Source organism: Babylonia areolata, chromosome 35 (assembly GCF_041734735.1).
Source record: "Babylonia areolata isolate BAREFJ2019XMU chromosome 35, ASM4173473v1, whole genome shotgun sequence".
In the NCBI taxonomy this organism is placed as follows: Eukaryota; Metazoa; Mollusca; class Gastropoda; order Neogastropoda; family Buccinidae; genus Babylonia; species Babylonia areolata.
In genome coordinates, this window is record NC_134910.1 from 6,579,941 (window position 1) to 6,594,940 (window position 15,000).

Below are 15,000 nucleotides of genomic sequence, written 5' to 3' on the forward strand. Positions count from 1 at the left end.
ATTGAATCATTCTTGTACTGGGGTCATGTAATGTCATCACTGTGCTGATATTGTGTAACGTCATTCTTGTACTGGGATAGCGTAAAGTCGTTCTTGTACTGGGGTAGCGTAAAGTCGTTCTTGTACTGGGATAGTGTAACGTCATTCTTGTACTGGGGTAGTGTTACGTCATTCTTGTACTGGGATAGCGTAAAGTCGTTCTTGTACTGGTTAGTGTAAAGTCATGCTTGTACTGGGATAGTGTAACGTCATTCTTGTACTGGGGTAGTGTTACGTCATTCTTGTACTGGGATAGCGTAAAAGTCGTTCTTGTACTGGTTAGTGTAACGTCATTCTTGTACCGGGATAGTGTTACGTCATCACTGTACAGGACAGTGTAACGTCACCATTGTACGGGACAGTGTCACGTCATCATTGTACCCAGTAGTTTAACTCTCTCCATACGAACTGCGAAAGAGACGACGTTAACAGCGCGCGTTTCACCCCAGTTGCCATCATCAAAATATTGCAAGCGGAAGGCTCTTGTACTGAAGAGGTGAATATTGACAAAGAATACCACAAATCTGACGACGGAAGCTAAAGGCTGGGTCATTGAGACACCCACTGGACATCCGAGGGGTCTGTGTAGAGGAGAAGAGACGACTGGCCGTACTGAGTGAGTTAACGTCATCTTTATTCATGGAAAGTGTAACATCAACCTCATTCCGGAATGGTGTCCTTCATCGTCACACTCCCGTGGATTTTGTTGGAGCACATGTCATTAATTATAGCTCCGCTCTATTAAAAAATTTAAAAAAATAAAAAAAATAAATAAATAAAAACCACGAAAATGATCAATTATACAACCAACAGTTCTATTCACACCCATCCTCACAACACACACACACACACACACACACACACACACACGACAAATGTGATTCATTACACAACGCCCACTTCTACATAACACACAGCACCCATCCAAAACGTTGACCTACTTCACAGCAGAGACCCACAGCCACTTCAGCGAACATCCCCCCCCCCCCCCCCCCCAAAAAAAAAATAAATAAAAAACAACTTCCACCGACCTACAAGTCTCCCGAGCACGCCGTGCTGCAGATATTCACACTTCCACCATAGACACTAATATATCAGAGGGTACTAGTAGGGGGGGGGATACAGTGTCCAGAGTAGCGTCCCAACAGCCAGCCGTCCACTGACAGCATCAACTGTTTTGCTCAAGCCACGACGGTACTGTACTGATGACTAGTACCAGTCACCCTACCTCACGGGTGCATTCCTGAGCCATTAAGTCAGCGAGGCGCAAGCAACACATAATTGTAACACATAATATCATATCTCTGGTCACGTTCACGTGGCACATCCGGCAGCCGAACAACGCTGCAGACAGAGGGAGGAGGCGGGGGGGGGGGGGGGGGGGGGGGGTGGGGGGGGGGGGGAGGGGAGAGAAGTAGTGTACACACACTGTATGTGTTATGATATATATGTATATAATTATATCCACCACGCTGCTACACTGTCAAAGACTTTGTTCCAGACATAACCCCTTCCCCCCCCCCCCCTGGCTCTGTGTGCAAGTAACAGGTGTTTGAAGGGATGCCAAAACTCCTTGGGCTGTTCTGTGCAGATAGTGCTTATAGCACACACCGCCATCCCTTATATTCTCCCATCCCCCCACCCACCCACCCACCCACCCACACACACACACACACACACACACACACACGGTGCCAGACCTACTATCGCTGGATTTGCATGAAACATCTCCATCGTGTCTGACTCACTGACCTGATGGGACTGATAAGGCTTTGGGCCTGGGAGAGAGAGACAGAGACAGAATGTGTGTGTGTGTATGTGGTTGGTGTGTGTGTGTGTGTGTGTGTGTGTGTGTGTGTGTGTGTGTGTGTGTGTGTGTGTGTGCATGAGCACGAGAGTCCATGCTTGTAATAAAGTAATCGCTAAAACAAATAAACGGCAAAATATGAATTTGTGGGAAACCGTCATCTTTTCACACACACACACACACACACACACACACACACACACACACACACACACACACCACATGCTTCAAAGGGACTGTAGGCATATACAAATATATGTGCATGTGACCACACTCTCGTGTGTGTGCACATGTAAAATCACCTTTTTACGTGCATAAAAGAAAGGTACGAACGCATCACGCCCTTAAGGAACTGCATGCAAGTCTGCTGTACTGGGTTCTGGAGGCTCCAAAAGGAATACGACTTTATCATTAAGTTTATCCTATCATATGTACACACACACACACACACACACACACACACACACACACACACACACACACACATCAAATTACACCTCTTGGTAAGTGAGGGTGGTTTTAGTTGGGGGAGTTGACGTAACTGTGTGACACTGATACAACATACAGTCAGCAAAATTAAAGCACAAACATAAAAGTTACACAGCGGATAAAGTTGTCGCTTTCAACAACATGTCCGCCAACAGGCAGAGTGCTAACCAACGATATACATGCTGCTTTGCTGACAGGCCCTGGGGGGACTGGGAAATGACTCTTGTCAGGTAAAACCAGTGTCCTTGCCTCGCCACCGCATTCATCACCTGAAAACATCCACTTCATCCCCCACTTCATCCCCCCCCCCACCCCCACCCAACCCCCCGCACCCCTCCCCCCCCCCCCCCCCCCCCCCCCCCCCCCCTATCCTCAGTTAGTTGTCAAGTACATCCCTGGGTACTCGCTGAAGCAGGAACGGAAGAAAATATTTGGAGAAAAAGACAGAGAGAGAGAGAGAGAGAGAGATGTATGCTGGCAGTCAGGAGTGGAATGCACAGAGTGAGAGACAAGATGGGTGGTCAAGGGGGGAGGGGGGAGGGGGACAAAGGAAAGATGTACAGACTATCCTCCTTTGTAGTCCTGACCCACGATCAAGGGCACGGAGAGTCACGTCACGTTGTGATGCAGTCACCAGTGTCTGTACAACATGGCCACGCCCCCTCATCACCTTCCTGCCTCCCCTACTAATATGCAAGCATGAGATTTTTTTTTTTCTTCTTCTTTTCTTCTTCTTCTTCTGCGTTCACTCGTATGCACACGAGTGGGCTTTTACGTGTATGACCGTTTTTACCCCGCCATGTAGGCAGCCATACTCCGCTTTCGGGGGTGTGCATGCTGGGTATGTTCCCGTTTCCATAACCCACCGAACGCTGACATGGATTACAGGATCTTTAACGTGCGTATTTGATCTTCTGCTTGCGTATACACACGAAGGGGGTTCAGGCACTAGCAGGTCTGCACATATGTTGACCTGGGAGATTGTAAAAATCTCCACCCTTAACCCACCAGGCGCCGTCACCGTGATTCGAACCCGGGACCCTCAGATTGGAAGTCCAAAGCTTTAACCACTCGGCTATTGCGCCCGTCGGCCCACGATCAAGGGCACAGAAAGTCACGTTGTGATGCAGTCACCAGTGTCTGTACAAACATGGCCACGCCCCCTCAACACCTTCCTGGCTTCCCTACCAATATGTAAGCTTGAGATTTTTTTTCTTCTTTTCTTTCTTTTTTCACTCTCGTGCATTGATCAGAATCACTCTGATGAAACTGACAGGCAAATTATGACAGATCTGAAAACTGCTAACAGACGGCCTGGTGTCTGATACAATTCATTCAGCAGCTTGTGAGAAATCGCTGTTGTTGACCACTGTTGTCACACAATTGCAGCCATATTATCAATATGAGACTCTTACAACAGTACATGTGGATCAATCTAAATGTGTGTGTGTGTGTGCCTGTTTGTCTGTGTTTCTGTGTCTGTGTGCGCTAACAGTAAAAAAAAAAAAGAAAAAAAAAATTTAAAAAAGGAAATTAAAATGATGGCTCATTTTTAAAACAAATCTGTTGTTGCCAAAATATGTCTGCTTTTTTCTTTTCTTTTCTTTTCCATGGTGTATTATCAAAACAATAAAGAAAATATACTACTGTTGTTATATCTTTTAAATCACTGTTGCCAAATGGGACAGACATTTTCAGCTCCTGTTTCAAGGATAGTATACTGAATAGGCCACACCACATCAGCTGTGGCGAGAGAGATAGTATACTGTATAGGCTACACCACATCAGCTGTGGAGAGAGAGATAGTATACTGTATAGGCTACACCACATCAGCTGTGGAGTGAGAGATAATATACTGTATAGGCTACACCACATCAGCTGTGGAGAGAGAGACAGTATACTGTATAGGCTACACCACATCAGCTGTGGAAGAGAGACAGTATAACTGTATAGCTACACCACATCAGCTGTGGAGAGAGAGATAGTATACTGTATAGGCTACACCACATCAGCTGTGAGAGAGAGACAGTAATACTGTATAGGCTACACCACATCACTGTGGAGAGAGAGATAGTATACTGTATAGGCTACACCACATCAGCTGTGAGAGAGACAGTAACTGTATAGGCTACACCACATCACTGTGGAAGTGAGATTTTCATTACTTTACTACCTTTCACGCTGTGCATGATAGAATAACTGATGGAAACTGACTGGCAAATTAGACAGATCTGTAAAGGCTAACACATCGCTGGGTCTGATATACTACACATTCACAGCTTGTGAGAAGCGTTGTTATACTGTTGTCACACAATTGGAGCCATAATTATCAATATGAAGCTTACAACAGTACGAGTATACTGATAGGCTACACACATCAGCTGTGGAGAGAGAGACAGTATACTGTATAGGCTACACCACATCAGCTGTGGAGAGAGAGATAGTATACTGTATAGGCTACACCACATCAGCTGTGGAGAGAGAGATAGTATACTGTATAGGCTACACCACATCAGCTGTGGAGAGAGAGACAGTATACTGTATAGGCTACACCACATCAGCTGTGGAGAGAGAGACAGTATACTGTATAGGCTACACCACATCAGCTGTGGAGCGAGAGATAGTATACTGTAGAGGCTACACCACATCAGCTGTGGAGAGAGAGATAGTATACTGTATAGGCTACACCACATCAGCTGTGGAGAGAGAGATAGTATACTGTATAGGCTACACCACATCAGCTGTGGAGAGAGATAGTATACTGTATAGGCTACACCACATCAGCTGTGGAGAGAGAGATAGTATACTGTATAGGCTACACCACATCAGCTGTGGAGAGAGAGACAGTATACTGTATAGGCTACACCACATCAGCTGTGGAGAGAGAGACAGTATACTGTATAGGCTACACCACATCAGCTGTGGAGAGAGATAGTATACTGTATAGGCTACACCACATCAGCTGTGGAGTGAGAGATAGTATACTGTATAGGCTACACCACATCAGCTGTGGAGAGAGATATAGTATACTGTATAGGCTACACCACATCAGCTGTGGAGAGAGACAGTATACTGTATAGGCTACACCACATCAGCTGTGGAGAGAGAGATAGTATACTGTATAGGCTACACCACATCAGCTGTGGAGAGAGAGATAGTATACTGTATAGGCTACACCACATCAGCTGTGGAGTGAGAGATAGTATACTGTATAGGCTACACCACATCAGCTGTGGAGAGAGATAGTATACTGTATAGGCTACACCACATCAGCTGTGGAGTGAGAGATAGTATACTGTATAGGCTACACCACATCAGCTGTGGAGTGAGAGATAGTATACTGTATAGGCTACACCACATCAGCTGTGGAGAGAGAGATAGTATACTGTATAGGCTACACCACATCAGCTGTGGAGAGAGAGACAGTATACTGTATAGGCTACACCACATCAGCTGTGGAGAGAGAGATATAGTATACTGTATAGGCTACACCACATCAGCTGTGGAGAGAGATAGTATACTGTATAGGCTACACCACATCAGCTGTGGAGAGAGATAGTATACTGTATAGGCTACACCACATTAGCTGTGGAGAGAGATAGTATACTGTATAGGCTACACCACATCAGCTGTGGAGAGAGAGATAGTATACTGTATAGGCTACACCACATCAGCTGTGGAGAGAGAGACAGTATACTGTATAGGCTACACCACATCAGCTGTGGAGAGAGATAGTATACTGTATAGGCTACACCACATCAGCTGTGGAGAGAGACAGTATACTGTATAGGCTACACCACATCAGCTGTGGAGAGAGAGATAGTATACTGTATAGGCTACACCACATCAGCTGTGGAGAGAGAGATAGTATACTGTATAGGCTACACCACATCAGCTGTGGAGAGAGATATAGTATACTGTAGAGGCTACACCACATCAGCTGTGGAGAGATAGTATACTGTATAGGCTACACCACATCAGCTGTGGAGAGAGAGATAGTATACTGTATAGGCTACACCACATCAGCTGTGGAGAGAGATATAGTATACTGTATAGGCTACACCACATCAGCTGTGGAGTGAGAGAACAAAAGAAGAAGGAAAACACACCCCATGCCATGGGATCTTACACAGATGAACATGTTCAAGATGGGTCGTCTTTTCACTGTCAGCAGCGCGAAATTTGCCACAAACAGAGCAAACCAACAGGCCTAGTTTGCACCAGTTTGACATGGTACAGTATACGACACCAAACATGTTTTCACATAGGTCTATTTATAAAGGAACCATGTCAGTCCTAAGTGTGTAGAAGTTTTGTTGTTTATTTTCTTAATCGGCGCCAGTGAAAATGTGTGCACAAGCCTCCTTTTGCACGAGCACATGTACGTCTGTGAATGTGCAGATTATGTACTGTATTCATGTGCATGTGTATCCATGCAGGTTCATAAATGCTTCCATCAATGTCAAAGGGAATTTTCCATCTTCATGAAGTGACCTGGGCAATGCCAAGTTCAGTGCACCGATCTGCAGAAGGTTCATGAACAACAGTCTTGTATGGAGAATGTACCCACGGTCTGATTTACCACTTGCAATGCTCCTTTCATCAACCTTCAACAAAGACTAAACGTATATCAGTTTTGTTTTTTTGCTTTTTAAACAATAAATAACACATTCAGAAAAAGTCTGTTCATCAAAAACAAAACATTTGTTCAAAAAAAAAAAGGGGGTGGGGGGTGGGGGGGGGGAGACAAATCATTTCCTTTTCTTTGAGAAGTAATGTCTATAACATTGGGTTGTTGTTGTTTTTTTCTCCAAAATCAAACACAATCATTGTGATGAAGTAACAGGTTCAAACAAAATCAAGGTAAGTTCTTTTTGATTTTTGTAAACACACACACACACACACACACACACACACACACACACACACACACACACTTCATAAATTACCCTTTTCGCCAGTTAAAGAGCAAGCAAAAACAACAACAACAACAACAACAACAACAAAAGCCAAGCTTAACGCACACACAGCAGCAAGCCTCTGAAGTCCTCACACACACACACACAGCTGACACAGCTCTCCCTCCCTCCCTCCATTTCCTTCTCCACTCCACCTCCCACCTCCTCCCCCACTCCGGCCTCGCACCACTGACTGCAGTCATAAATAATCTCTGCCCCCTCCCGCCCCCCCAAAACGCCTGACTCACACTGCTCCAGGCAGGGGCAGTACCTGGAGGGATTACCATCGGCATCATTCCAGGCTCTCTCTCTGTCTCTCTTCTCCTACTCTCCCCCTCCTCTCTCTCTCTCTTCCCCTCCGCCCCCCCCCCCCCCTCTCCCCCTCTCTCTCTCTCTCCATCTTTCCTCTCCTCTTCGTTACTCTCTTCATGGAAACCATAGACAAAAAAAAATAAAAATTTCGTTTGGTTGCTTGTTCGTTCGTTTGTACATTTTCTCTCTTTCCCTGGTCCTTCTACTCTATACAGCGTACCGCTGGTGTTCAAAAACAGACGGTCCGTGGTGGAGGAATCGAGCGGCAGAGTTCCTGCAGTACAGGTAGCTACGTAGCGCCACACAGCTGACAGAAAACGTGGCCAGCCAGCCAGCCCCCTGCACAGGTAAACCACCCGCCACTCTCTCTAACAATGCCGCCAACAGGCACACACACACACACACACACACACACACACACACACACACACACACACTGAGAGAGAAACACACACACACACATACTAACACACACACATACACTCCACCCCTCACACACACACACGCACGCACGCACATGCACACACATAGGCACACACACACACACACACACATGCATACAGTGATACACACACTCACACTAACACCCACCCCCCACGCCCCCTTCACAGAGAGAGAGAGAAAGGTGAGTCACACACACACACACACACACACACACACACACACACACACACTGGCACCAGATATTTTCCAACAGGGCTTCCATATCCACAAGCCCTATTTTCATCATTAGGGGGTGGGGGAGAGCTTTCCCGGATTCACATCCTTCCACCTGCACCCACTTCACCTGCTTTCTCAGCAAGGAGACAGCCTCTGTTTCCCCCCCACAGGTCTGTTTGGGTAACTAACTGCCTCGCTCCGACATCATAACACAACGAAACTCTGACCCGTAAATTCATAGGTCTTGAGTTGATCTTTTTTCTTCCTTTTTTTTTTTTTTTTTTCTTTAATCAAGGTATATTTTTTTCCTCCCATGAGACACTGATGGGGAAAAGATGGCAGATAATGGCCGACAGAAATGGGGAGATGAGAGACGACTGTAATCAAACCAGGACAATAATTAAGCTTCTGTAAGATTACTGTGTAAGAGCGCGCGCGCGTGCACGCGTGTGTGTGTGTGTGTGTGTGTGTGTGTGTGTCTACATATGTAACGTTGTAATCATCGGGTGAATCAGGAACAGTGTTGGTCTACGTTACCCTGCACACAAGCCTGGACGTCAGTGTGACAAACTGCAGTAGTGTTTTGTGCTCATGCACACGACCATGCAGAACTGATCAAATGCATGCACACATGCAAATTTATACACACACAGAGAAATGCACACACACACACACACAAACACTCTCTCTCTCTCTCTCTCTCTCTCTCTCTCTCTCTCTCACACACACACACACACACACACACACACACACTGTGTACAAAATGCGGACATGGACAATGGTAACAAAAAAAAAAAGAGTTTTAAAAAGCCTTTCCTTCAGTTTAAACCAAGCTGGAAATGCTGGAGTTCACAGAGCCTGGCACAAAGAAGTCTGACTGATGAATCAACATGAATCAACATCTTTTTCCTCATGAACTGTTCTGAGGATCCAAGACTTCCTCCTGATAATTCTCAAAGGAGTTTCATCAACCTAGAACTTCGATCACAGTGTGTGTTCCTTCTGAGTACACCGTGAACTCTCCAAGTGCCCAGAAAACTTCAATTCCAGCAGTAGAAGCCATACAAGGATGTACCATTCAGCCAAGGAAAATGTTTCCTTCTATGAATACAAAGATATATATAAAATTCTACACACACACACACACACACACACACACACACACACACACACACACACACACACACAAACAGTAAACCTATACAGCAATGATACAATAAGTACCACAATTATTACAATATGACAATCATTCATTCTGAAAGTCAACCTCTCCTGTTGTTTTTTTGGGGGGTTTTTAATAATTCACATAGCAAAACATCATACTACCCAATTATTAGTCTTCAATAATAATCATATCCTTCACATTAAGTCCAGAATTAGAACTTTCAATTCACACTAGTGCATGCATTCGGTTAACCCATAATCAACTAATACGCACAGGACATACACATAAAGCAATGACAACAACCCCAATTTGAACAAAACAGAACAAACATGAAACAAATAACCTGCAGCTCGCTCACACACACACACACACACACACACACACATGTAGTTTACACACACACACACACACACACACGTGCGCACATGGTTGACACACACGCACACACACACATGCACAGTTAACATACACACACATAGTTTACACACACACACACACACACACACACACACCCACACACACATACACACACACACACAGGGAATGACGAACCAGACCTCCATGCAACGCTGTGTTCCTGTGTGTGGGTCTGAAATGACACCAGTCGAAACTTTACCAAAAAAAACCTGTCAAGTCTCAATTTTCTTCAGTAGAGGTTCGACAGGTGCCAGTTCTAAAAGCCGCTGGCCTCAAAACATAGCACTCACCGCACTGAGACAGGCCATGAGCAAGACTCCTGGCTGCAGTCTTACCTCACCGACACTATCACTGTTCAACGTGGACAGCAATTGAAAACCATCCCAGAAATATGGGACAAGTTCACTTAACTGGACTGATCAGACTCTGAGAGACAATTATCGCCAACAGAGCGGAAAATAATTACGTCTTGTTGGCTCAACATCACACCCCAGGGTGATACATGGTAACAGACAGATGTCTGTCAAAGTGTACAACATGAATGATACACAGTAACATATCTCTGTCAAAGTGTACAACATGAATGTTTCACAGTGACTGTCAAAGTGTACAACATGAATGACTAACAGTAACAGATCTCTGTCAAAGTGTACAACATGAATGTTTCACAGTAACTCTGTCAAAGTGTACAACATGAATGACACACAGTAACAGATCTCTGTCAAAGTGTACAACATGAATGTTTCACAGTAACTGTCAAAGTGTACAACATGAATGTTACACAGTAACTCTGTCAAAGTGTGCAACATGAATGTTACACAGTAACTAACTCAAAGTGTACAACATGAATGTTTCACAGTAACTCTCAAAGTGTACAACATGAATGATACACAGTGACTGTCAAAGTGTACAACATGAATGTTTCACAGTGACCGTCAAAGTGTACAACATGAACACTACACAGTAACTAACTCAAAGTGTACAACATGAACCATTCACAGACTGTCAGTAACTTGTGTCAAAGTATATATATAACATAAATGTTTCACGGTAACCCCGTCAAAGTGCACAACATGAATATTTTACAGTAACTGTCAAAGTGTACAACATGAATGATACACAGTCACTGTCAAAGTGTACAACATGAATGATACACAGTAACTGTCAAAGTGTACAACATGAATGATACACAGTAACTGTCAAAGTGTACAACATGAATGATACACAGTAACTCTGTCAAAGTATGCAACATGAATGTTACACAGTAACTAACTCAAAGTGTACAACATGAATGATACACAGTAACTGTCAAAGTGTACAACATGAATGATACACAGTGACTGTCAAAGTGTACAACATGAATGATACACAGTAACTGTCAAAGTGTACAACATGAATGATACACAGTCACTGTCAAAGTGTACAACATGAATGATACACAGTCACTGTCAAAGTGTACAACATGAATGTTTCACAGTGACTGTCAAAGTGTACAACATGAATGATACACAGTGACTGTCAAAGTGTACAACATGAATGATACACAGTCACTGTCAAAGTGTACAACATGAATGTTTCACAGTGACTGTCAAAGTGTACAACATGAATGATACACAGTGACTGTCAAAGTGTACAACATGAATGATACACAGTCACTGTCAAAGTGTACAACATGAATGATACACAGTGACTGTCAAAGTGTACAACATGAATGATACACAGTAACTGTCAAAGTGTACAACATGAATGATACACAGTGACTGTCAAAGTGTACAACATGAATGATACACAGTGACTGTCAAAGTGTACAACATGAATGATACACAGTGACTGTCAAAGTGTACAACATGAATGATACACAGTAACTGTCAAAGTGTACAACATGAATGATACACAGTCACTGTCAAAGTGTACAACATGAATGATACACAGTAACTAACTCAAAGTGTACAACATGAATGATACACAGTAACTGTCAAAGTGTACAACATGAATGATACACAGTGACTGTCAAAGCGTACAGGCAGGAGGCGGAACATGACAAAGGGTGAATGCAGGGCTGCGTAGTCTTTCTGTGTCACGTCACAGTGGGCACAGACAGCAGTCACTGAAAGGCATGCCTAACACTAATGCTGTCCTCCTTTGCTGAGATTTGAAAGCTACGCACCAAGAAATATCTTTACAAAAAAAAAAAAGGACGAGTGGGAACAAAATGAAAGCCAAATATGCAGCCTGCGTGAAATGATGATACAACAAACAAAACCACAGGAATTGCCCACAACTGCTAACATTTCAGAACACAAATCCATAACTTATGACACATTCTAAAATACAGGGCAGTATGCCTGCCCCCCCCCGAAGTGATCATGATTTATACAAAAAAATGTGGTTGGATCCCATTTGGTGACTATCTGTGTATACTGTGAACTGCTGTTCTTGAACAGCTCCTTCAGAAAGCCCTTGAAGGGACCACAGATGACTGAAATTTTAAAAATAAGACAGACATCCATCAGTCTTGAGGCTGTGTAGCCGCGCTCTGAGTGGTGACTGACTGTGATACAGCGTCAGATGTGGCTGGACAGGCCAACGGGGGAGTAACTAAATAAATACAGGTAGAAAACAACTGCAGTTTAAATTTTCCATCACAACAATCTTCCAAGTGTATTAATTCTTCATTACTGTCCAGCCCAAAGTGAGTCCCACCACATCACACTGGTATTATTCTACCTGAGGCTGTGTTTGTTTCTTTTTACTTTCTTTACTTTCTCACAACAACAGCTGTATGTATGATAGCCCGTGTCTGAATATGACCATGAGTACAGCAGAGAAGGCAACTGCTATCCCCACTGAGCTAGAATCATAGTGGAGAGTGTCTTGTCAAAGTTACATCCCCACTCTCTTGACCAAGAGGGCTTCAGCACAGTCGGTGTTGGGATGGTCCCCAAAAGCCAATCAGCTACAAGGCTGCAGCACGAAGAGCTAGTACAGTCTTGCCTCCCAGCTTAATTTAACTCTTTCCATACGAAAGGCGAAAGAGACGACGTTAACAGCGTTACACCCCAATTACCATCATCAAAATATTGCAAGTGGAAGGCTCTTATACTGAAGACGTGAATGTTGACAAAGAATACCACAATTCTGATGACAGAAGCTAAAGGTTGGGTCATTCTGACACCCACTGGACATCCGAGGAGTCTGTGTAAGGAGAAGAGAGGACTGGCCGTACTGCGTGAGTTAAGAGTCACAGTCCTTCAATTCACAAAAGACAAAGCTGTAAATGAATTCCTACTGCAGTGGAAAACTACTGATCGCACAGCTCTCACTGTGCTGCTGACCCAACTGTAAACACATGACAGTCTCTGACAAAAGCTAAGCATTAACAGCACGCTACAGACACCTGTGCAGACGGACAGTCACCCACCTATGTAACATATTCCACCACTTTCAAATCAGAAAACATCTCAATACCACTTTCAGTGTCCAGCCATAGGCACTGTCAACAAACAGGCCCCAACAACAAAAAAGTGAAACCATCACATGCTCTCCTCAATTGTTCACCACAGTCTCAACACAAGTCCTCCACATTTTAACATCATTCCACAAGAGACACCCACTATAATAGATTAATTAATCAATTCAATTATGCCTTTGGACACCAGCACTCTATCATATAAATGAATGATTCGGAAAGCCACACTCACCTGAACTGTTACAGCTAATTCCTCTGGGTTGTGAAAGACAAACCGGCACAGCGAGAGCAGGGAGAACAGTACAGACCCATCCCCGTCAGTACGACACATCCCACCCACTCTGTGGCACCTGCTCAAATCCACCCTCACCCACTCCACTTCTACACCTCTTCCTCTTCCACCCACATCTGGCATCCCCCACCCTCACCCTACCACCTCTTCAAGATGATTCATAACAAAGATGTTGAGGGAAGGGAGCGGGAGGGCGAGAGGTGGGGGGGGGGGGGGTGAAGTCACTGGCGAAAAGCTTTCTCAAGACTCCTTGCATCTTTCCCCAGTGTAAACACCCACTCTCCTCCTCCACCACAGGTCTCTCTCTGTACCATCGACCTCAACAGCTCAGTGCTCTGTACAGCTGATTGTGTGCTCAGTACTCTTGGGTAAACTCCTTGCTTAGACAACCCCCTCCGCGCCCCCCCCCCCCCCCAACCCCCCCGCCCCCACCTCACCCCCCACCGCCGGTTACTAACATATCTCTGTGGGTTGAACTAGGCATGTCTTTACGGCAAGATTCCCCAACTTAAAGCAACTCAGATCACCTTCTTCTCCTCACATGAGGGCGGTTTCTGATACACCCACGGACATGAGAAGGCTCAAAACTCCTCTGGTCAGTGTTACAGCCTGACAACAGTCTTATCAGAGGGAAGGGTGGTGCCAACAGATTGTGCCAACAGCTTTTGGATGTAGCTATACCCTAACAAGAGAGGCAAGGCCTACAAGACTCACTTGTGATACACTTTTTTTTAAAAATACAAGCTTTTTATGTATTGAGTATAATTTCAAAATGTAATGTTTAAGATGAGTAAGATCAGTTTAAAGCAAATTAAGTCCCCCAGCATTAATTACAGAGTAATTTCCCTTTTTTTACTATATGCACCAAAAACGTTTCCAAAATAAATAAAACTTCCATGCTTAGCAAAAGAAGTTCCTGTTTGAACAAAAAATGATAATAATGACTGCTCTCGTCGTTGGGTCAGAATATCAGATCAAAGTGCCAAGTTTAGCGAATACAAAAAATATAAATATAACAGTAAATACAGTTTGCATATAATTAGGCTTCTTTTTTTTTCTTTTTTTTTTTGTGCCCATTCCAAAGGTGCAATATTGTTTTAAACAAGATGACTGGAAAGAACTGAATTCTTCCTATTTTTATGCCAAATTTGGTGTCAACTGACAAAGTATGTGCAGAGAAAATGTCAATGTTAAAGTTTATGATAGAGTTTACCACGGACACACGGACACACACACACACACACACACACACAAAGACAACCGAACACCAGGTTAAAACACAGACTCACTTTGTTTACACAAGTGAGTCAAAAATAATGTTGGCTGACACTGATCATCACTGCATACCCAGCTTGTGAACGACTCGAAAACTGCATGCCTTACCATTCTGCC

General features: G+C 44.1%; 1 protein-coding gene across 12 annotated transcripts in view; it reads right to left on the bottom strand.

Annotated features, from left to right (window-relative positions):
• LOC143277973 (talin-1-like) overlaps positions 1–15,000 on the bottom strand; it is a 218,750-nt gene that overhangs the window by 184,811 nt on the left and 18,939 nt on the right. Inside the window, exon 1 of one of the 12 annotated variants that reach the window (XM_076582966.1) lies at positions 13,549–13,567. The exons of the other annotated variants lie outside the window; for them this stretch is intronic. The gene's annotated coding sequence lies outside the window, so the exon portion shown is untranslated. Of the gene's footprint in view, positions 1–13,548; positions 13,568–15,000 lie in introns of those variants that run through there. 12 annotated transcript variants of the gene reach the window in all.